Here is a 22,300-nt window from a genome sequence, read left to right as displayed (position 1 = left end):
ATCAGAGTAACTATAAGACCAGTGGGCCTAACGTTAGCTGTGGTCTAACTTTTAGAATACATAATTCGAGATAAAATTATGTTACTGGACTATAAATCCAGAGAACATGAGTTCAAATCCCACCATGGCAACTTCAGAATTTGAATTCGGTTTTTAAAAAAAATCTGGAAATAAAAAGCTGGTATCAGATTGTCTTAAAAACCAACTGGTTCACTAAAGTCCTGAAGGGAAGGAAACCTGCCGTCCTTACCCGGTCTGGCCTATATATGATTCCAGTCCCACACCAACATGGTTGACTCTTAACTGCCCTCTGAAGTAGCCGAGCAAGTCACTCAGATATATCAAACTGCAGAAGAAGGCCCACCACCACCTTCTCAAGGGGCAACTAGGGGATGGGCAATAAATGGTGTCCTTGCCAGCGATGCCCACATCCCCAGAATGAATTTAAAAAAATAAGCGTTTAGCAATGCAAGGTTAACCAAGGATTTGTTAAAGGCAAGTTGTGTTTGACAAATTTAATGTACAGTTTTTTTGAAGTGACCAACTGGATATATAATTTAGTGTGTATGGAATTTTAGAAGGAATTCCATAAGGTGTATCACAGGAGGCCTGTTACAAAAATTCACACATATGGTATGAAAGGGAATGTAACAGCATGGATTGAAAGTCGGTTGATGGGCAGGAAACAAAGAGTTAAAGTTAATGGGTATTGCTTGAATTGAAACTGGTGAACCCAGGGATCCATTCTCGGTATATATAGCTGATTTAGACTTGTGCGTGGGGAGCACAAAATAGAAATTTGCCAGTGACACATAAGTAGAGGGTTTGGCAAGCAGCAAGAAGGGCTTTAAAAGACTTCAGTGGGATGTAGACAAGTTAGTGCAATGGCAGACAGATGGCAGGGTACAATTTAATGGGTGTAAGTGTGAGATAACACAATTTGGGAGGTTAAACAAAGAATGAAAGTATACACTCAATGGAAATGCACTGAAGGGTAGGGGTGAAGAGGGAGGCCTCGAGGTTCATATACATAATGCCCTGAAAGAGAGAGTACGGGTGAATAAAGCCATTAAAAAAAAAGCCAACAGCATTTTGGGTTTTAGAAATAGGGACCTAGGACACACGAGTAAACATGTAATGATAAAGCCAATGGTTAGGCCAAAATAGAGTACTGTGTGGAGTTTTAAGTGCCCCATTATTGAAAGGACATTAAACCCATAGAGTGTGTACAGCATAGATTCACTAAGATGATGGCAGGGCTGGGAAATTATAGCTATAAAAGGAGTGACTTGAGATACTGGGACAATATCCACTGGAACAGAGAAGGCTGACAGGAGATTTAATAGAAGTTTTTGGAATTGTTATGGTTTTGATTGGTTGGGGAGTCAGTGACAATAGGGTCATCAATTTAAAATGGTAACTTCGAGTGAAGAGGTTAGGGAACATTTCTTTGTGCAATGATTTGTTGAGAACATGGAATGCGCTGCCACAGGGATTGGCTGAGGCAAAGATCATTGCACCTTTTACGGGAACAGTGGATTAATAGTCGAAGCAAAACAAGATACAGGGGTTATGTGGAGAGCGTGGGCCAGTGGCATTCATTTTGGACTGCTCAAACAAAGAGCGAGCACACACACACACACACACACACACGATGGGCTGAATGGCCTCCTTCTGCATTGCAAACTTCTACAAAGACACACAGGATGCACCATCTGAACCCTAGGTTTATTTGACAAAAATTAGAAATCGGAAATTCTGTCCATTTATTATTGAGTTCAACATCTGATTTGCTTTAGACACTTGACCAAAACATTCCTGATCTCTCCATCCGCAGAATTCATTTTAATCTAAATTTTACCTAATTAAAAGTCCAGTTGTCACACCTTTAAAAAAGTGCATGTAAGACTTACTACCTTAAAAGTGCAAATAACACTTTTGTGATTGGCTCAAATGATCAACATCTGTTAAGTTAGCCATACTAATTTGGCAAAATAGTCTGTTGACTAAATGTGAACCTATCAAAAATTACTTCCATTCACTGAAAACGAAGGAAAAGCAACCAATCAGCAACTGGCAACCACAAACCAATCAAATGCCTGAAAATTTCTCCCCGTGCTTTGAGTAGCCATTCTTGGTTCTATATGGTTAACAATAACTTGATCCTGACTTCACCAATGCACACTTTCTAGCTAGTTAGTTATCAGAAGCAAGAAGCCTGGCTGATCTTCCTACTCCTAGCCCAGTGGTGCAGAGGCCAATTGTAATATTCAATTACTGCTTTGGCGGAGATCAGCTAACTCATCAAAAATGGGAGATTTTAATTTTAATTTTCACATAGAATGGGAGAAGCAGAACAGCTCATGTAGTAAAGGCAAAGAATTTCTAGAATGTATTCGGAACAGTTTTCTAGAACAATGTGTTTTGAACTAACAAGAGAACAGGTTATACTAGATTTAGCGATGAGAAGTGAACCAGAATTAGTTAACAATCTACGGGAACATCTTGCAAATAGTGACCATAACATGATTCAATTTGATATTAGGTTCGAGAGAGAGAAGGGAGAGTCACAAACCAAGGTTCTAATTTAAGCAAGGCAAACTTTGAAGGGTATTGGGTAAAAAACCAACACACAAACAGTGGGAAGTATTCAAAAAAGTATTTGGCGTGATACAAAACCAATACATACCCTGAAAGGCAACAGCTCCACTTGAGGTTAAGCAACCACGGTCAATAAATGAAATAAGAGAGAGTATAAAGCTAAAAAAAAAGTTTAGACAAATGCAAGGAAAAGTGGAAATCTAGTGGACTGGGAGAGCTATAAACAGCAACAAAGGGATACAAAGGAAGTAATAAGAGGTGCAAAACAGAAATATGAAAAAAACTTACAACGGATACCAAGTTAAAGCAAAGGTTTTTTCATCAATATATTATGAAGAAAAAAGAGAGGTAAAGGGATATGTGGGTCCATTAAAGATAGGTAAGAAAATATCAGACTTGTTAAATGAGTACTTGGTATCCGTTTTCACGTGGAGGAAGAGGCCAAAATACCAGTGGTACTAGGGAACCTAAAAATAAGTCAAGGGTAGAAACTTAGTGGATTTAATAGAAGTATAAAAGTGGTAATGGAGAAAATAATGGGACTTAAGATGTTACCAGAGTCTTTGCTACTTAAGATAAACAAGACTCCAGGATCTGATGGTTTGCACTACAAGGTATTAAAATAAATAAGTAAGAAATAGCAGATGCATTGGTCATGATTTCCAAAGCTCTCTTGATTCAGGAATTATGCCATTGGCTTGGAAAATTACAAATGTCACCCCATTATTTAGGAAGGGAGGGAGGGAAAAAACAGGTAACGACAGACCTGTCAGTTATGGGGAAATTACTGGAATCTATCATAAGGGACAGAGTGACTTACTACTTAGACAAGTATGAGCAGATCAAAGAAAATCAGCGTGGATGTGTGTAGGGTAGGTCATGTCTGACTAATCTAGTTGAATTTTTTGAAGAGGTCACTGGCATGGTGGATACAGGAGTGTCTATGGATGCTATCTATATGGACTTCCAGAAGGCACTTGATAAGCTCCACACAAGAGATTATTAGCAAAAATAAAGGCACGTGGAATTGGAGGTAACCTTGTGACATGGGTTGGTAGTCGGTTGGGAAGTAGGAGACAGAGAGTAAAGATAAAGGGAACATTCTCTGATTGACCGGATGTGATAAGTATTGTTTCCCAGTGTTCTGTACTATGGCCTCAGCTTTTCACCATATATATTAATGACTTGGGTGAAGGAATAGAGAATTATATAGCCAAGTTTGAAGATGGCACTAAGTTAGGAAGCATTGTAAGTAGTGCAGATGGGAACAGGAAGTTACAAAGGGACATAGACAGATTAAGTGAGTGGGCAAAACTATGGCAGAGTTCAATGTGGGAAAGTGTGAGGTCATCCACTTTGTATCTGAGAAAGACAAATTGGAATTTTTTCTTAACAGGGAAAGATTAGAAGCTGTGGAGCAGCAAAGGGGAATTAGATGTCCATGTACATAAAATCATTAAAACCTAGTGCACAGGTACAAAAAGTAATCAAAAAGGATAATGGAATGCGGGTTTTACTTCAACAGGGCTGGAATATAAGTGAGGAATTTATGCTTCAGTTGTACAGACCCTTGGTCAGATCCCATCTGGAGTACTGTGTTCAGTTTTGGGCAACAAACCTCAGGAAAGATATCTTGGCCTTGGAGGGGGTGCAGTGCAGATTCATCAGAATGATACCAGGGCTTAAGGGTTACATTACGAGAACTGGTTGCATAAACTTGGCTTATACGCCTTGAGTATAGTATGTTAAAGGGTGATCAAATAGAGGTGTTTAAAATTATTAAGAAATTCTAGAGGGTAGATATAGAAAAACTATTTGCTCTGGTGGGGGAATCCAGAACAAGGAAGCTGCTACAAAGAGATGGTTGAGTTGGGTGAATCTGCTAAACAGAGTGGCTTGCTAAACAGTGATGACAGGAATTTGGTGAGAGTGGGAATTAGGTACAGAGGGGGAAGTGTTAATTGTATCCATGTGATTTATATCAATTAGTGTTAACTGTATTCAGGTGGTGCATATCAATTGGGAACCCTCTTGTATCCATTTATAAAAGAGCTGATCCAGGGTGTGGAGTGGGTGTAAATGTGGAACTCTGTGAATAAAGGCTTGGAAGCAACTGAAGACTAGGCTCTAGTAGTCTATCCTTCACTGGCTGTCCAGTTTATAACATGGTAGCAGAGGATGGTTGCCTAATGGTGGAGGTTGGAAACTACAATTTTTTTTTTGTGGACTTTAAACAAAACTTGAAAGTCTAGTGGCCATTGTGGAAAAAGGCAGAAAACAAGTTTAAATTGTCGAGGTACAATTGCCCTCCGATGTTCTCGGAGTTTGAACTGTATGACCAGTGGAAGAATAAGTTTGATCTGTGGACACCGGTTACTACTCTACCAAAGAAAAAACTAGGCCTGGCCTTGGCGTTGTCGCTTCCTGAACGAAGTAAAATTAGAAGTATGGTATTTTCTGAGATGGATGCAGATCTTTTGAATAATGGTTGTGAAAGCAGGTACAGCAAATCAAAAGGCAAAATTGGGACAGTAATAACTGGTGTATGAATCCAAGGAAAAATCAGGAGATGCTTTAAATGTGACTCCAAGTATCATTGAGGTGAATTGCCCAGAGCGAAGACGCAGGGTCTTTGATGCATGAAGAAAGTAGTTCTGAGGAAGAGGATAAAGAGGAAGAGGATGAAGATAACGGTGGACATGAACAGATTGTACTGGTCACAAGGAGTTTTAATCCTGTGATGATCGTATTAGTCGGGGATTCCTTTAATTGTGCGGTGTTAGCGCATGTACTTCAACTGTATGTGGGGTAGATCAGTTAAAATGTTATCTGGATTCATTAAGTAGTGAGGATCAACGCAAGGTTAAAGAATATAAAAGTTCTACACAGAAACACAGAAAATAGAAGCAAGAGTAAGCCATTCAGCCCTTCGGGCCTGCTCCGCCATTCAAAATGATCATGGCTGATCGTCTAACTCAGCACCCTGTTCCTGCTTTTTCCCCATATCCCTTGATCCCTTTAACATTAAGAAATATATTTATCTCCTTCTTGAATACATCTAATGACTTGGCCTCCACTGCCTTCTGTGGTAGAGAATTCCACAGGTTCACCACCCTCTGAGTGAAGAAATGTCTCCTTATCTCAGTTCTAAATGGCATATCCCGTATCCTGAGACTGTGACCCCTGGTTATGGACTCCCCAGCCATCGGGATCATCCTCCCTGCATCTAGTCTGTCTAGTCCTGTTAGAATTTTATATGTTTCGATGAGATTACCTCTCATTCTTCTAAACTCTAGTGAATATAGGCCTAGTCGACCCAATCTCTCGTCATAAGTCAGACCTGCCATCCCAGGAATCAGTCTGGTAAACCTTCGTTGCACTCCCTCCATGACAAGGACATCCTTCCTCAGATAAGGAGACCGAAACTGCACACAATACTCCAGATGTGGTCTCACCAAGGCCCTGTATAACTGCAGTAAGACATCCCTGCTCCTGTACTCAAATCCTCTTGCAATGAATGCCAACATACCATTCGCCTTCCTAACTGCTTGCTGCACCTGAATGCTCGCTTTCAGCGACTGGTGTACAAGGACACCCAGGTCTCGTTGCACCTCCCCTTTTCCCAATCTATCACCATTCAGATGATCTGTCTTTCTGTTTTTATAATCACAATGGATAACCTCACATTTATCCACGTTATACTGCATCTGCCATGTTCTTGCCCACTCACCCAACTTGCCTAAATCACATTGGAGCCTCTTTGCATCCTCCTCACAGATCACATTCCACCCCAGCTTTGTATCGTCTGCAAACTTGGAAATGTTACATTTAGTTCCCTCATCCAAATCATTGATATATATTGTGAATAGCTGGGGCCCAAGCACTGATCCCTGCGGTACCCCACTAGTCACTGCCTGCCACCTGCAAAAAGACCCGTTTATTCCTACTCTCTGTTTCCTGTCTGTCAACCAAATCTCAATCCATGCCAGTATATTGCCCCCGATCCCATGTACTTTAATTTTTCACACTAATCTCTTGTGTGGGACCTTATCAAAAGCCTTCTGAAAATCCAAATACACCACATGCACTGGTTCTCCCCTATCTATTCTACTAGTTACATCCTCAAAAAACTCCAGTAGATTTGTTAAGCATGATTTCCCTTTCATAAACCCATGCTGACTTTGTCCAATCCTGTTAATGCCCTCAAAGTGTCCTGTTATCACATCCTTTATAATAGACTCTAGCATTTTCCCCACTACTGATGTTAGGCTAACTGGTCTGTAATTCCCTGTTTTTTCTCTCCCTCCTTTTTTAAATAGTGGGGTTACATTTGCCACCCTCCAATCTGTAGGAACTGTTCCAGAGTCTATAGGATTTTGGAAGATGATCACCAATGCATCCACTATTTCCAGGGCCACTTCCTTTAGTACTCTGGGATGTAGATTATCAGGCCCTGGGGATTTGTCAGCCTTTAGCCCCATTAATTTCCCTAGCACTTTTTTTTTTACTAATACTGGTTTCCTTCAGTTCCTCCCTCTCACCTAGACCCTTGGTTCCCTAACAATTCTGGGAGGTTATTTGTGTCCTCCTTTGTGAAGACAGAACCAAAGTATGTGCTTAATTGTTCTGCCATTTCTTTGTTCCCCATTATAATTTCCCCCATCTCTGACTATAAGGGACCTATATTTGTCTTCACTAATCTTTTTCTCTTGACATATTTATAGAAACTTTTACAGTCAGTTTTTATGTTCCCTGCTAGTTTACTCTCATACTCTATTTTCCCCCTCTTAATCAATCTCTTTGTCCTCCTTTGCTGAATTCTGAACTGCTCCCAATCCTCAGACTTGCCGCTTTTTCTGGCAATTTTATATGTCTCCTCTTTGGATCTAATATTATCCCTAATTTCTTTTGTAAGCCACGGTTGAGCCACCTTTCATGTTTTATTTTTGTGCCAGACAGGAATGAATAATTGTTGTAATTCCTGCACACGTTCTTTAAATATTAGCCATTGCCTATCCACCGTCATCCCTTTTAGTAAAGGTCCCCAATCTTTCATAGCCAACTCGCACCTCATACTTTTGTAACTTCCTTTATTTAGATTCAGGACTCTAGTTTCGGATTCAACTACTTCATTCTCCATCTTAATGAGGAATTCTATCATGTTATGGTCGCTCTTCCCTAAGGGACCCTGCACAACAAGATTGTTAATTAATCCTTTCTCATTGCACAATACCCAGTCTAGGATCGCCTGTTCTCTAGTTGGTTCCTCAACGTATTGGTCTAGAAAACCATCACGTACACACTCCAGGAATTCCTTCCCCACAGTATTATTGCTAATTTGCTTTGACCAATCTATATGTAGATTAAAGTCAGCCATGATTATAGTTGTACCCTTCTTGCATGCATCTCTAATTTCCTGTTTAATGCCCTCCCCTACATCTGCACTATTGTTTTGGGCCTATCGGCAACCCCCACCAATGTTATCTGCCCCTTGGTGTTTCTTAGCTCCACCCATACAGATTCCCACATCGTGATTTTCCGAGCCAATATCCTTCCTCACTATTGCATTGATTTCCTCCTTTACTAACAACGCTACCCCACCTCCTTTCCCTTTTTGCCTGTCCTTCCTAAATATTGAATACCCCTGGATATTCAGTTCCCATCCTTGGTCACCCTGCAGCCATGTCTCCATAATCGCAACTATATCATAACCATTAATATCTATCTGCACTGTTAATTCTACTAGCTTATTGTGAATGCTCTGCGCATTAAGACACAATGCCTTTAGGCTTGTCTTTTTAAGATTGCTAGTCATCTTAGTTTTATTTTGCACTATGGCCCTATTTGTTTTTCGCCCTTGTTTTCTCTGCCTTCCACTATTGCTTCTTCCCTTTCTGTCTTGTTTCTATCCTTGTTTCCCCCTCCTTTGTCTCCCTGCTCAGGTTCCCATCCCCCTGCCACTCTAGTTTAAACCTTCAACAGCACGAGCAAACACCCCCGCGAGGACATTGGTCCCGGTCCTGCTCGGGTGTAACCAGTCCCACTTCTACAGGTCCCACCTTCCCCAGAACCAGTCTCAATGTCCCAGGAATCTAAATCCCTCCCTCCTACACCATCCCTGCAGCCACGCATTCATCTGGTCTATTTTCCTGTTCCTATACTCACTAGCACGTGGCACTGGTAGTAATCCTGAGATCACTACCTTTTGAGGTCCTGCTTTTTAACTTATCTCCTAACTCCTTAAATTCACCTTGCAGGACCTCATCCCTTTTTTTTGAAACCTATGTCGTTGGTCCCAATATGGACCACGACTACTGGCTGTTCACCCTCCCCCTCCAGAATGCCCTGCAGCCGCTCCGTGACATCCTTAACCCTAGCACCAGGGAGGCAACATACCATCCTGGAGTCACATTTGCGGCTGCAGAAACGCCTATCTGTTCCCCTTACAATTGAATCACCTATCACTATAGCCCTGCCACTCTTCTTCCTCCCCTCCTGTGCAGCAGAGCCACCCGTGGTGCCATGAACTTGGCTCTTGCTGCTTTCCCCAGATAAGCCATCTCACCCAACAGTATCCAAAGCGGTATATCTGTTTGAGAGGGAGATGTCCCCAGGGGACTCCTGCTCCACCTGCCTAGTCCTTTTACTCTGCCTGGCGGTCACCCATTTCCTTTCTGCCTGCGTAATCTTTACCTGCGGTGTGACCACCTCACTGAACATGCTATCCACGATAATCTCAGCATCGCGGATGCTCCACAGTGAATCCACCCACAGCTCCAGCTCCAAAATGCGGTTAGCCAGTAGCTGCAGCTGGACACAGTTCCTGCACACATGGTCGCCAGGGACACCTGTAGTGTCCATGACTTCCCACATAGTGCAGGAGGAGCATATCACGGGTGCGAGCTCTGCTGCCATGAATTGCCTTAGATTTACACTGCGCTCACCTCTCGGACTCACTTCTCACTCTCGGACTCTCCTTTTACACTGCACTCTCCTCCCGCTCTCGGACTCTCCTTTTACACTGCACTCTCCTCCCGCTCTCGTACTCTCCTTTTACACTGCACTCTCCTCCCGCTCTCGGACTCTCCTTTTACACTGCACTCTCCTCTCGGACTTTGTATTAATTGTATTCAGGTGGTGCGTATCAATTGGGAACTCTCTTGTATCCATTTGTGAGAGCTGATCCAGGGTGTGGAGTGGGTGTAAATGTGGAGCTCTGTGAATAAAGGCTTGGAAGCAACTGAAGACCAGGCTCTAGTATCCTATCCTTCACCACCTGGCTGTCCAATTTATAACAGGAAGGAGGTGCTAATTAATTTAAACCAAGGGGCAACAGTAAATATATAAATAACCAAAGTAATTAATTAGATCTAAGGGGATAAAAAATTAACTAAGTAGAGGATACCAACATTTAAGGAATCTGAATTGCATTAAAAATCTGGTATACAAAAATAAATGAGTTAAGGGGATGCTAAAATAAAGAAGTTAATAGACAAAAAACAAGACTAGTTATAAATTAATTAATCTGAAATCAAGCTAAATCCATCTACTAAATATAATCTGGATCTCAAAGTAATTCTATTATGTCTAGAATTAAATTACTACTAACAAATAAATACATTTTTAAAAACGAGAAATGGCTGTGCGGACTGTGATATGTGGGAGTTTGTGGATATTCAGACTGTCTTGGATTGCCATATTTGCGGGAAATGTCTCTGCCTTTAAACACTCCAGCTCAGAGTTCTTGAGCTGGAGTGTGAGTTAGAGACCACTCTGACACGTAAGGGAGGGGGAGGAATTTTTGGATAGTTTTCTCCAGAGTACAGTCACACCTCAGAGGAAGGGGAGGGTGTGACTGTCAGTCAGCAGGGTAGGGGGAACCGAGGAGTGATAGAGGAGGAGGTCCCGCAGAGACACTGGTCCTATCCAACAGGTACAATGTACTTGATACCTGTGAGGATAAGGGGAAAGACTGCGGGGAGGATAGCCACAATGCTGACCTAGGCACCGTGTGTTATAAACTGGATAGCCAGGTGGTGAAGGATAGGATACTAGAGCCTAGTCTTCAATTGCTTCCAAGCCTTTATTCGCAGAGTTCCACATTACCATCGCCACACCCTAGATCAGCTCTCTTATATATGGATACAAGAGAGTCCCCAATTGATATGCATCATCTGAATACAATTAACACTAGTTGATATAAATCATACAATTAACACTGTGACACAGAGGACTCTCCAAAGTGGGGAGGAGCTGAATAGAAATGTAATAGTTATAGGAGATTCAATAATTAGGGAGATAGATAGCATCCATTACAGCCACAATCATGAGTCCCAAAGGGTGTGTTGCCTACCTAGTGCCAGGATAAGGGATATCTCGCTGCGGCTTGAAAGGAATTTGGAAAGGAAGGGGGAAAATCTAGTTGTCGTGGTCTATGTCGGGACCAATGACATAGGGAAGAAAAGGGAGGAGGTTCTGCTGAGGGAGCAACAGGAGTTAGGAGCTAAATTAAAAAGCAGGACCTCAAGGGTGGTAATCTCAGGATTATTACTTGAGCCATGTGCTAATTGGCACAGGGACAAACAGATCAGGAAGGTGAACAAGTGGCTAAAGGAGTGGTGTGGGAAGGAGGGGTTCCATTTCATGGGACACTGGCACCAGTACTGGGACAGGAGAGAGCTATAGCATTTGGACAGGCTGCACCGAAACCGGGCTGGTATCAAGGTCCTAGTGGAAAAGATAAATAGGGTGGTAAAAAGGATTTTAAACTAATAAATGGGGGAGGGCTCAGTCAGAAGCAATGACAGTATCAAGATAAAAAAAGGATAAGAGCAGAATTCAGGCAACAAACAGTGATGTAGATACTCCAGGTGAAGGGAATGCTAAAATAACTAAAGTAGTTACAGTAGGGGTGACAAATAAGAAACGTGTCAAGTTAAATGGTGTGAGAAAGACAGCATCAGGGCAAAAGGACAGGTTATTGACTTTTGCCCAAATAAGGAGTTTTATATACAAACGCACGGAGTGTAAGAAATAAATTGAGTGAATTAGAGGCTCAATGCAGCTTAGAGGGTATGACATGGTGGCCATTACTGAGACATGGCTTTAAGCTGGTCATGATTGGGAATTAAATAGTCCTGGTTATAATGTCTTTAGTAAGGATAGGGAAACTTGAAGGGGAGAAGGTGTAACCTCATTGATTAAAGATACTATTACAACATTAGTAAGAGAGGATTTAGGTAAGGGAAAGCAATCAGTGGTTAGAATTGAGGACTAAGAGGACTTAAAACTGTAATGGGAGTTGTCTACAGGTCTCCTGATAGCAGCAACAAAGTGGCAGAATGTATTAATTCAGAGATTAGAAAGGCTTGCAGCAAAAACAGAGTTGTTTTAATGGGAGACTTTAATTTTCATATAGATTGGGAAGAGCAGAGTAGCTCAAGTCAGAAAGGCAGTGAGTTTCTTGAGTGTATCCAAGATAGTTTTCTGTAGCAATATGTTCTAGAACCAACGAGAGCTGGCCATACCAGATTTAGTAAAGAGTATTGAGCCAGATTTAGTTAATAATCTAACAGTAAGGAAACATTTATCCAACAGTGATGATAATATGATCGAATTCAATGTTAGGTTTGAAAAGGAGAAACTTAACACAGTTACTAAGTTTCTAGATTTTGGTACGGCTAACTTTAACTTGAGAAAGAGACTGCCGACAGCAAACTGGTTAAAACTGTTATCGGGTAAAACTGCAGATGAACAGTGAGAGGTGTTCAAAAAATAATTTAGTTTAATACAGGACCAGTATATACCCCAAAGGGGCAAGAGCTCTACTTACCAAATAAAACAGCCATGGTCGACAAGAGGTGAGAGTTAGCACAATACCAAAGGAAAGAGCATACAAAAGTGCAAAGAATAGTGTAGATCCAGGGGAGTGAGAGAGATATAAAGAACACCAAAGGAAGGCAAAAAAATATAGTAACAGCTGCCAAAAGGAATATGAAAAGAACCTTGCAAGGGATATAGAGAGTAACACAAAGTTTTTACAATTATATTAGAAGAAAAATGGTAGTCAGAGTAATGTGGGCCCTTTAAAACAGATGTGGATAATATTGAAAATGAAAATATGGAAATGGCAGACTTGTTGAATAATTACTTTGTGTCAGTCTTCACAGTAGAGGAAGAGGATAATATACCTGACATTCCAGGGAAACTATTAATGAAACAAGGACTAGAACTCACTAAAGTTAACGTAAGCAAGAAAACACTATTGGAAAAAATAATGGCACTAAAGACTGACAAATCCCCAGGACCTGATGGTTTCCAGCCCAGGGATTTAAAGGAAGTAGGTGAGGAAATTGCAGATACTTTAATCATAATCTTTCAAAGCTCTCGCGATTCAGGAATTGTCCCTTTTAGATTGGAAAGTTGCAAATGTAACACCATTATTTAAGAACGGTGAGAAAGAGAAACAGGAAATCATAGACCTGTTGGTCTAACATCTGTTAAGGATAGAGTGACTGAGCACTTAGAGAAATTTGAGCTGATTAGAGAGAGCCAATATGGATTTGTAGGGTAGATCACGTCTAACAAACCCAATTGAATTTTTTGAGGTAGTAAATAAAGTAGTAAACAGAGGAATGTCGATCGATGTAGTTTATATGGACTTCCAGAAGGCATTCGATAAGGTTCCACATAAGAGACTGTTAGCTGAAATTAAAGCTCATGGAATTGAAGGCAAATTATTGACTGGGTTAGGAGATTGGTTAGGTGGTAGAAGACAGAGAAGGGCTAATGGGTATGTACTTGAATTGGAAGGAAGTGACTAGAGGTGTCCCACAAGGATCTGTGCTGGGGCCTCAACTATTCATTATATTTACTAATGACTTGAATAACACAATAGAGAGCCATATGTCCAAGTTTGCCGATGACACAAAGATTGGGAACGTAGTAAGTAGTGTAGACAGGAGCATAAAATTACGAAGAGGCATTGATAGATTAAGTGGTGGGCTAAACTGTGGCAGATGGATTTCAACGCAGATAAATGTGAGGTCATCCATTTTGGACCAAAAAGGACAGATCCGAGTATTTTTTAAATGGCGAAAAGCTAGAAACAGTGGAGGTCCAAAAATATTTAGGGATCCATGTACACAGATCACTAAAATGTAGTAGTCAGGTACAAAAAAATAATCAAAAAGGCTAATGGAATGTTAGCCTTTATAACTAAAGGGCTAGAATATAAAAGGGAGGAAGTTTTGCTACAGCGATACAAGCACTGGTTAGACCACATCTGGAGTACTGTGTACAGTTCTGGGCACTGCACCTTAGAAAGGATATATTGGCCTTGGATGGAGTGCAGTGCAGATTCACCAGAATGTTACCAGGGCTCCAAGGGCTAGATTATGAGGAGAGATTACATAAACTAGGCTTGTATTCCTTGGAATATAGAAAGTTAAAGGGTGATTTGATTGAGGTTTTTAGGGTTTTGAAAGGAATCGATCGGGTAAAGAGAAACTTTCTCTGCTGGTGGGAGAGTCTAGGACAAGGGGACATAAGTTTAAAATCAGAGCCAGGCCATTCAGGAGAGAAGTTAGGAAACACTTCTTCCCACAAAGGGTGGTAGAAGTGTGGAACTCGCTCCCACCAAAAGCAGTAAATGCTAGCTTAAATAATAACTTTAAATCCGAGATTGATAGATTATTGCTAGACAAGGGTATTAATGGATATGGAGCCAAGGCGGGTAAATGGAGTTAGGATACAGGTCATCCACGATCTCACTGAATGGTGGAACAGGCTCGAGGGACTGATTGGCCTACTCCTGTTCCCATATTCCTATAATCTTAAAATTAGAGCTAGGCCATTCAGGAGCGAAATCAGGAAGCAGTTTTTCACACAAAGGGTATTGCGAATCTGGGACCCTCTTCCCCCAAAAGGCTGTGGATGCTGGGTCAACTGAAATTTTCAAGATTAAGATTGATATATTTTTGTGGGGTTAGGGTATCAAGGGATATGGAGCAAAGTCAGGTAAATGGAGTTAAGATACTTACTAGCCATGATCTATTTGAATGGCGAAACAGGCTCAGGGGCTGAATGGCCTACTCCTGTTCCTATGTTCTAGAATGGAGATCAAACCTGAAACTTTCTCATCTGCATTACTCTGTACTAACCACTTGGTGTATTTACATATTAAGCGATTGGAGGAGTTACCCATTACTATTTATATCACACCAATGACTAATCATACTTTGTTGGTGAAATGTGAAGTCATATTTTCACCACCAAACATTAAAGGTTTTACATAGTGTCATAGTAGGTACAGCACAGGAGGAGGTCATTCAGCCCATTTGAAAGAGCTATCCAATATGTCCTATTCCCCTGCTCTTTCCCCATAGCTCTGTACATTTTTTTCCGTTCAAGTAATTATCCAATTCTCTTTTGAAAGTTACTACTGAATCTGTTTCCACCACCCTCTCAGGCAGTGCATTCCAGATCATAACAACTCACTGCGTCAAAAAATGTTTCCTCATGCCGCCTCTGGCTCTTTTGCCGACCACCTTAAATCTGTGCCCTCTGGTTACCGACCCTTCTGCCACTGAAAACAGTTTCTCCTCATTTACTCTCCTCAAAACCATTCATCAGCCAACCAAAACGTCTATCAAATCTCCCCTTAACCTTCTCTGTTCCAAGGAGGAGAACAATCCCAGCTTCTCCAGTCTTTCCAAATAACTGACGTCCCTCATCCCTGGTACCACTCTAGCAAATCTCTTCTGCACCCTCTCTAAGGCCTTGACATCCTTCCTAAAAAGTGTGGTGCCCAGAACTGAACACAATACTCCAGCTGAGGCCTAACCAGTGTTTTATAAAGGTTAAGCATAACTTCCTTCCTTTTGTCCTCTTTATCTATTTATAAAAGCCCAGAAAAGCATAGGGGATTCTAACAGCCTTCTCAACTTGTCCTGCCACCTTCAAAGATTTGCATACATGCACCCCCAGGTCTCTCTCTTCCTGAACCCCCTTTAAAATTGTACCATTTAGTTTATATTGCCTCTCCTCATTCTTCCTACCAAAATGTATCACTTCACACCTCTCTGCTTTAATTTCATCTGCCATGTGTCTGCCCATTTCACCAGACTCCTGGGGCCCGATGTTAGCAGGGCTGCGGGTTCTCGGCGGGGGGGCTATCGGGCGCGTGGGTAACGCGCCCGGTGAAATTAGTCAGCTCCCCGCGCGATTGTAGCATACAATCCACTAATTGGATCCACTTACCTGGTCTTCCGGGTTCCCCACTGCTGATCTGCGCGTCGGGCGGGCTGCGCATGCACAGTAAGATCTGTCAGCTGGAGGAGCTCTATTTAAAGGGAGCAGTCCTCCACTGACAGATGCTGCAACAAACAGAAATAATCACAGCATGGAGCAGGGGGAAGGCTGCTCCCAGTTTAATGATGCCTCACTCCAGGTATCAATACATGGGGTGAGGAGGAGGGGGAGGACAGAGATCTTCCTCCCGGCGGGCGGGAGGAAGCGGCCTGCCTCTGCCACCAGGAAGGCCTGGCTCGAGGTGGCAGAGGAGGTCACCTGCACCACCAACATATCGCCCACCTGCATACAGTGCAGGAGTCGCTCCAATGACCTCAGTAGGTCAGCCAAAGTAAGTACACTTACTCTTTCCCCTACACTCCGTCTGCCACATCACCGCCCCCAACCCACATCTCCTTCTGCACTGCCAACACTACTCTGTCACATCACCCCTCATACCCACTCAAACCTCATCCTCATCCTCATCGTACCTGCACCTACTCACCTCGCCAGTACTCATCCCGCCACTACCACTCAACCCAATCCTCATACAATCTCATGGCTCTATCTCGTACTCACCCTCTGATGCATCTCTTTCACGGTCAGCCTCACTCAACCTGCCACCACCTGTGCTGCAGCCACAGGGCATGCATCACATATGTGCAGTAGGCAGCGTAAGGCAAACGTGTCGTGAGCATGAAGGGGATGCACAAGGGTGTTTGAGGGTTTGTCATGGCTGTTACTTATATTGAATTTCTGACCAACTCATCACATATTATATTGGCACCACTACTGCCACGTCTTCGCGAATTTTGTCTGGTCTGTGCAATAATGCCCTTTCCTGAGGATCACAATGAAGACCCACAACTGATGCCACCCATTGTGTCACTGCAGAGTGGGTGTCGGTGTATTTGCAGGGCTCTTTTGTGCAGACGACTGAGAGACGTCGGCGATGTCCCCGGTTGCACCCTGGAAGGATGCGGAGGAGAGGTTGTTGAGGGCAGTGGTGACTTTGACAGCGACAGGTAAGAAGATGGTGCTCAGGCCAGCCAGGAGCAGCTTGGCATGAAGGAGGCTGCAGATGTCCACGACTACATGTCGAGTGACTCTGAGCCTCCGTGTGCACTGCTGCTCAGAGAGGTCCAGGAGGCTGAGCCTCGGTCTGTGGAACCTGTGGCGAGGGTAGTGCCCTCTGCGACGCATATCTCTCTGCGGTAGCCCTCCCTCCTGCTGTGCAGGTGGATGTGTCACAGCACTCTGTCGTGGAGCTCCACGTGTCAGAGGTGGACGGCGTGGATGGCAAGGCTGGTGATGCTGTTCGCCCTCCGAGGAGGTCATGACTGCAGCTACAGCGGCCCCCATCCGGAAGATGTACATCTGAGGGGGTCCGCAAGGTAGGTACATGTGTCTGGACACCGGGGTAAGTGTGCATGTTGGTGACTTTGATTGTCAGGAGGAGGGTGGTAGAGGCCAAACTTTGTCCCAAGTGACAGAGTGGCCTCCTGCAATGAGTGAGGGTCTCCCCCCACCACTTGTCAAATGGACCTTTGCAGCTGCCACAGGCTGATGGCTGCAACAGGTCCATTTGAACTGGGAGTGTTTCCCCCAGTGTGGGAAACAGTCCCAGGTTGCTCTAAAATCCCACCCCTCCTCACATAATCCCTTAATCAGGTCAGTTAATGACCTGAACAAGCCAAATAAATACTTTCAAGTGGCATCCCGCTGGCTTTAATTGCCTGCGGGATTCCCACCAGCGAGGGCAGCGTGCGCACGTCGGCTCGTCAGCGGGGAACCCGGAAGTGGGCGGGATCGAGGCGGGCTCCGCTCCCGCTCCGGGATTTCACGATTTTCGGGGCCCCCCCGCCAGGAACGCACCCGATAGCGGGTGCTAAAATGCTGCCCCTGAAGTCTGTTACTATCATTGATATTGTTTACTACATTTCCACGTGTCATGTCATCTGCAAACTTTGGAATTATACCCTCTATACGCAAGTCCAGGACATTTTGATATATATCAAAAACAGTGATCCTAATACAGACCCCTGGGGAACACCACTGTATACTTAGAATCATAGAAAGTTACGGCACAGAAAAAGACCATTCAGCCCATCGTGTCCATGCCGGCTGAAAAAGAGCTATCCAGCTTAATCCCACTTTCCAGCACTTGGTCCATAGCCCTGTAGGCTACGGCACTTCAAATGCACATCCAAGTACTTTTTAAATGAGTCGAGGGTTTCTGCCTCTACCACCCATTCAGACAGTGAGTTCCCGAACCCTACCACCCTCTAGGGAGAAAAAAATTCTCCTCAGCTCCCCTTCAATCCTTCTACCAATTACTTTAAATCTATGCTCCATGGTCACTGACCCCTCTGCTAAGGGAAATAGGTCCTTCCTGTCCACTCTATTTAGGCCCCTCATAATTTTATACACCTCAATTAAATCACCCCTCAGTCTCCTCTGTTCCAATGAAAACAACCCCAGCCCATCCAGTCTTTCCTCATGGCTAAAATTCTCTCGTCCTGGCAACATCCTCGTAAATCTCCTCTGTACCCTCTCTAGTGCAATCACATCATTCCTGTAATGTGGTGACCAGAACCGTATGCAGTACTCAAGCGTGGACTAACTAGTGTTTTGTACAGTTCGAGCATAACTTCTCTGCTCTTATATTCTATGCGTCGGCTAATAAAGGAAAGTATTCCATATGCCTTCTTAACCATCTTATCTACCTGTCCTGCTACCTTCAGGGATCTGTGGACATGCACTCCAAGGTCCTTCTTTACACCTTTCAGTATCCTCTCATTTATCTTGCGTTCCCTTGCCTTGTTTCCCCTCCCCAAATGCATTACCTCACACTTCTCGGAACTGAATTCCATTTGCCACTTTTCTGCCCACCTGACTAGTCCATTGATATCTTCCTGCAGTCTACAGCTTTCCTCCTCACTATCAACCACATGGCCAATTGTTGTATCATCTGAAAACTTCTTAATCCATGCCCCTTACATCTAGGTCTAAAATCATTAATAGAAACCACAAAAAGCAAGGGACCTAGTACTGAGCCCTGCAGAACCACACTGTTCGAGAAAGTTCTCTCAAACGTTCTCTCAAACAGATTTCAGGAATTCCTCTCCCTCTTTGCCCTTTACACTGTTACACTCCCAGTCTATATTGGGGTAATTAAAGTCCCCTGTTATCACTACTCTCTAGTTCTTGTATCTTTCTATAATTTGCCTGCAAATTTGCTCCTCTATCTCCTTCCCACTATTTAGTGGCCTATAGTATACACCCAGTAGCATAATAGCTCCTCTATTGTTCCTTAATTCTAACCAAATAGATTCTGTCTTTGACCCCTCAACTGCATCATCACTTTCCAGTGCTATAATCGTTTCTTTGATCAATACTGCCACCCCACTCCTATCTTTCCTGAATACCTTGTAGCCAAGAATATTAAGTACCCAATCCTCCCCTTCTTTGAGCCAGGTCTCTGTTATTGCCACTATATCAGAGTCCCATGGGGCAACTTGAGCCCGCAGCTCACCAACTTTATTAGCCATGCAACGTGCATTTATGCACACGCTCTCTCAACTCATCTTAGACTGTTTCGTATTTGCCCCAGTCTGATCCCTCCTATTTCTGAACTATTCTTTACTCTAGTGTTATGTGTCCCTCCCAGTCCTTTGTGCACAGTTTCTCCTCTCTAATGTTTCATCCTGGTGCCCAACCCCCTGCCAAATTAGTTTAAACCCTCCCCCACAGCACTGGTTAACCTTCCCGCGAGGACATTGGTCCCAGCTCTTTTGGGGTACAACCCATCCATCTTAAACAGATCCCTCCTGCCCCAGAACTGGTCCCAATGCCCCAGGAATTTGAAGCCCTCTCTCCTGCACCATTTCTCCAGCCATGCATTAACCTGTCTTATCCTACTATTCCAATACCCACTAGGGCATGGCGCTGGGAGTAATCCAGGGATTACTGCCTTTGAGGTCCTGCTTTTTAACTTCCTCCCTAGCTCTCTGACTGCAGGACCTCAACCCTTTTCCCTTCTATGTCATTGGTTCCCACATGGACCAAGGGCTGTTCCCCTTCCCCCCTCAAAATATTCTGTCCCTCTCAGTGATGTCCTTTATCCTGGCACCAGGGAGGCAACACACTATGCGAGACTCATGTCAGCGGTTGCAGAACCCGCAGTCTATCCCCCTGACTATAATAACAGCATTTCTTTTGCCCCCCCCATGCAGCTGAGTCTCACACAGTGCCGTGGATTTGCTTCTGACTGCACTCCCCCAAGATGTCAAAACCCTCACCGGTTTGTGAGTGCCACACTCCCAGGGGAGTCTTGCTCTGCCTGTCTGTTCCTCCTAGTCTGTCTGGTGGTCACCCACTTCCTCTCCACCTGAACTCTCTGTAGCTGCGGGGTGACCACCTCCTGAAACGTGCCAGCCACGAAACTCTCAGCTTCCCGTATGCACTGTAGTGACGCCAGCCGCCCCTCAAGCTCACAGCTCGAGCAGTTGGCGGCACTTCCTGCACGTGCGGTTTTCCAGGACACACACAGTGATCTGAAGTTCCCACATGACGAGCATGAGATGGACCGCAGCTGTCCTGCCATGTTAGCCAAAGTTATTTAAACTGTTTGTTTAGCTTTAAGGCAATTTACTGTTTATCTAACACTAAAACAATAATCACTAAAAACACTAACCAATCAATCACTAAAAACACTAACCAATGAACTAAGCACTTACTGACTTACCCTCGGCGCTCCTCCTCGTCCTGTGACATCACTTTCTGACTTTTTCTTGATTTTCGACTCCTCGCACAGCTTCCTTTATGCTCCACTCAGTCTTAGTTTTTAAAAATTATTTTAAAAATGTGTGTTTTTTATTTAAGGTTGATAGATTAGTCTATAGTTCCTTGGTTTAAATCACTTAGCACCTCCTTCCCCCTCTGCACCTAACTCCCACACTCACCAAATTCCCAGTTGAAAGTTCTCCCTCTCTGTGTTTACCAACCTTTGTATTTACCAACCTCTGTGTTCATGCTCCTAAGAACTAGAAATCCAAATGATCCAAAACAAATATGCAGCCCACAAACAGCGTTATGTTGCTGTGTGAATCATTAGTCAGCGTTACTAATCACACTGGAGTGACCTATTCCATTTCCTTATAGTCGAACTGCTGGGAACTTAAGAAAAAAATATTCTCCCACCTGGCATAACATTAGAGGCATAAATGACACAAATAGGGACAATGGTAGAACAGATTTATAATTCATTGTGAAGAGTCTTCTTACACCCATGATCTATCATCCAACCAATTAAGAACTCAACAATTTATGCACTCATCACATTACACGTATATGTACTTTAGATAATTGAGAACATATATAAAACAGTGACATTAATTACAAGCCCGAAGGGACTATTTTTTTCAGCCACGTCATTGGAAATAACACACTATATTTTTTCGGTTACTTCCTTATTCGTGCTTTTTTTTTGGGGGGGGGGGGAAGCCTCTAATTTAAGATTTGCGCAAGCAATCCCCTCTTTTAGACGGACGCAGACAATTTCTGCCACACAATTTAAGGAAAGCTGGACAACATACACAATTAAGAAAAAGAGATTTAAATAAGAGAGCAGAGGAACATCGATAAGAGAAAGTACAACACACTTGGTGAGTCCTTGCAAATAGTCAATGATTCTCACCTGATCGCGCAAGCAGCCCCTGTGTTTCCCCTCCTCAGCCTGCAACAACAGAATGAAGGTCTTTAAACTGAGATCCAGTCTGCTGACTGCAGCTTCATCCTCCGACCGCTGCTCGGTTTCGATTCCTCACTATTTCCACGCAATGAACTCACGCCCCTCTTACGGCATGAGGCCATTAACAGTGGGCCGAGTGTAGCACCAAGCGCTTGTGCGCCGCAAAGAAATCGAAACCTAACAGCTTTGATTACCGGATTTCCAAGAATCAGAGCGTGTTGTGTGTGTGTGTGTGTGTACCTAGAGATACAGAGCGAGGTTTTACTGAAACTAACAAACCGACTGACTCAGATATAATTGCTAAAACAAGAATTTGTGCATCATGTAATAGTTAAACACTTAGCATTCACATGGTATCAGTTTCATAGTATGGTACTTGTAAACAATTTTACAACACCAAGTTATAGTCCAGCAATTTTATTTTAAATTCACAAGCTTTCGGAGGCTTCCTCCTTCCTCAGGTGAACGATGTGAGTATGGTACAGCACAGAAGGAGGCCATTCGGCCCATCGTGCCTGTGCCAGCTCTTTGGAAGAGCTACCCAATTAATCCCATTCCCCTGCTCTTCCCCCATAGCCCTGTAAATGTTTTCCCTTCAAGTATTTATCCAATTCCCTTTTAAAAGTTACTATTGAATCTGCTTCCACCGCCCTTTCA

The 22,300-nt window shown here is 43.3% G+C and overlaps 1 protein-coding gene across 1 annotated transcript in view; it reads right to left on the bottom strand.

Annotated features, from left to right (window-relative positions):
* Positions 1-21,693, bottom strand: part of LOC137335492 (NFX1-type zinc finger-containing protein 1-like) — a 63,302-nt gene extending 41,609 nt beyond the window's left edge. The window contains exon 1 of the mRNA XM_068000837.1: positions 21,590-21,693. The gene's annotated coding sequence lies outside the window, so the exon portion shown is untranslated. The remainder of the gene's footprint in view (positions 1-21,589) is intronic.
* Between the last annotated feature and the right edge of the window lie 607 nt (positions 21,694-22,300).

This window comes from Heptranchias perlo, chromosome 2 (genome assembly GCF_035084215.1).
Source record: "Heptranchias perlo isolate sHepPer1 chromosome 2, sHepPer1.hap1, whole genome shotgun sequence".
Classification (NCBI taxonomy): Eukaryota; Metazoa; Chordata; class Chondrichthyes; order Hexanchiformes; family Hexanchidae; genus Heptranchias; species Heptranchias perlo.
This window is presented reverse-complemented; position numbering and strand designations above follow the sequence as displayed.